A 2,965-nucleotide genomic window follows, 5' to 3' on the forward strand; every position below is an offset into this window, starting at 1 on the left:
ATTTGTAACCCCGGGAAATTGGACGCTCTAATATAAACATTGGGAAGTTAATAAGATTTTATGTACTATTAACCGAAATAATGTTTCCGTGCACGTCTGTACGGACAAATATTTTACCTATCTCGTTCTAAGAACCTTCTCAAATGAATAGAGGTAAATCAAATGTATTGACAATACTCAGTGCCACAAATAAAATTACCCAGAAATTTTTGACGGTACTTTTGCTTCTGTAAATATTTGTTTTCGGCTGATGTCTCATATTCCGTGCGTAAATTAAAATTCTATTGACGTAAATACAACTCCATTCATTCTGTCATATATTTATCGATAAAAAGACAAAAATGTAACACGGAAAGTCCTCTCCTCACTTGTCGGGCTCACATTTATTGGATTACTAGCAATTTCACCAGCTAAGCTCCCGAAATCTGCTCTGCTTTCGATTCCTGCGTATCATCGGACCGCACGCGTGACCAAGGTCAATGCCAACAACTTTGGCATGCAAATTTTGGGACGACGATTCTTTTTGGCGGAGAGATGGGTTCCGATGTCTGATGTTTTTCGGGGTTAAATGAATACATTAAAACTGCGTTAATCTTCATACAAATTTCAATTTGAGCCCTGAACTTGGTCCGAGTTTAAATCATTAGACGCGGATTAGGAGCAAAACTTTGAATCAATTTCAATAATCACGGATGATCTGTTTGGTATGGATTCATTGAGGAACTCAACTCAGCTAGGTAAAGCTGCACCAATAGAGTCGTCTCGATGCGGCTTCGAGATCCACCGTGAGACATTATGCAAATTGAGTAGAGATTCAACTAGTTCGGGGTGATATACGGATCACTACGTCATCCTCCACTTACCTTTTGGGGATCGATTCCACTTTTTGATGGTCAACGGCAACCACCTCCGCCATCCATCGTCTCAACCGGAGCTGCTGCTGTGCTGGTCGGATCTTGGCGGAATTTCACTTGGGAAAGATGAACTCGACGAGATGATATTTTGTCGTTCGAAAAACCGGTACCACAGGCCCCGCGTAGGTCAGCAATGCAGTTTCAGGGTCACCATCCGTTGCTGGGGAACGTCGGACAGATCGTCATGGGACGATTTGAAATTTTGGAAAAAGATCAAAGCTACTATAAAACAACGGGCGAAATTCCAAATCAGCATCAGTTGCGGACTCCAAGTTTGATCAAACAGTTCCAGTTCAGTGAAAACAATCGGTGAAACAAACATCAAAATGAAGTTCTTAGCTATGGTACGTTGGGAAGTTAATGTGTTCTGAGTTGCAAACTCAAAAGTGTTCTATAATAAAAATGGACTCTAGTGAAAACCACGTAGCAGAAATATGTTACCAAGTGCATGAAAAAAAACTTACATCAGAACAGCAAAAACAGTGACTTTCAAAATTCAACATTCTAATCCTCCTGATTCCTTTTTCCATCTGCAGGCTCTCTGCATCATCGTGCTGGCCTTCGCCCTGGTTTCGGCCGTTCCAGCCATCAACGACGAAAGCATCGTGGGTTCGTTTGGAGCCGGTGCCGACGACGCCGTCAACCCGCAGGATCCCCAGCAAATCTTCCTGCACTTCAAAAAGAAGTGGCTGCTCAAGAAACTGCTCCACTTTGGTTAAGCCCAGCGTCCAGGATATAGCTGCCCGCCTGCTCAGGATTAGTCAAATTCAAACAAATATGATAGTCAAATAGTTTAAACTTCCAACCTAAGAATGTACAAAAGTATGCCTTCACAGACTTGCTGAATTAGCAATATCTAGAGTAAAAATCTAAGCAAAAAAAAAATACAAATAAACAATGAAAAAATTATAACAGTAAAACAAACTTTTGCTTTTTTATCGATCACTTTCGTTCAAAACCTTTCCGCCTTTGAGTCAACAATAGCCGAAATCATCACTTTTCCAAAAAACTTTTTTGTTTAATTGTGATTAACTCGTGATGACGAATCCATACGAATCCATATGCTCTCTTCGGGAAAAGTGTTCTCCAGACCATTCCCCATAGGCCTGACCATACCAGAAGTTGGCGCGTGACTTTCCCAGACCTGTAGGAGCGTTTGAACAAAAAGTTCCAATTTCCCATAGTAATTCCCATGTAAACTTTAACCCTAATGCGCGCAGCCAGTTTACAACCAAATGAGCTGATATTTGGCATGAAAGTCACTATGAGCATGCCCTACAAGGGAAACCATACTAAAACTTGATCCGAGAACTTTTTGAAAAACGTACCCACCCTAATATATAGTATACTCTATATAAAATAAATACCCTGCAAAGCTGCAAAAAAAAAACTTATTTTTAATAGGAAAATCTTTGTACACAAAACAGAAAATACCTTGATTTTTACATTTGAATAACGGATAATGGCCAAGGATTGATCTATTTTTAATTGTTTAATAATCTTGAATTCGCAATCGAAGATTTCGTGTAAATTAACGTGGGGAGCTTGAGATTTCCAAAAAAAAAGTGTCCGCGTGGTTTATGGATAATCCCTAAATAGATTACTTAATAGTAGTTTATGCAACAAGTTGCAAAAAGAGGATTTTTTCAGCACGAGTCCTACATTTATCCAACGAGGTTCACCGAGCCTCGATCTAAAAAATCGCCAAAAATCAATTTTCCAACCGATTTTTGATCTTTAAAAAGCATTGGGAAGAAGAACTCATAAAATTTTAGAAAATTTCAATTCAATTCAATTCGGTTTTATTGGTGAATAATCAAGATACAATGAGTTATTTTGAAGTGCATAACAGAGTTTTGGAGTTCCTTACAGCTGTGTGTTGCATCATAATCCATTTAGGAACAATTATTTCTTTAACTAAGGTACTAGCAAGAGTAAGAAAAAACTATAAAAAAAACTTACAGAAATTGCAAAGGAAAGGGGATAGAGGAAGAGAAAGCTTATATCTAGATCACAGGTAATTTATCCTTTGTAGATGTGTTTGATCATCA

The sequence above is a fragment of the Culex quinquefasciatus genome, chromosome 3, assembly GCF_015732765.1.
Source record: "Culex quinquefasciatus strain JHB chromosome 3, VPISU_Cqui_1.0_pri_paternal, whole genome shotgun sequence".
In the NCBI taxonomy this organism is placed as follows: Eukaryota; Metazoa; Arthropoda; class Insecta; order Diptera; family Culicidae; genus Culex; species Culex quinquefasciatus.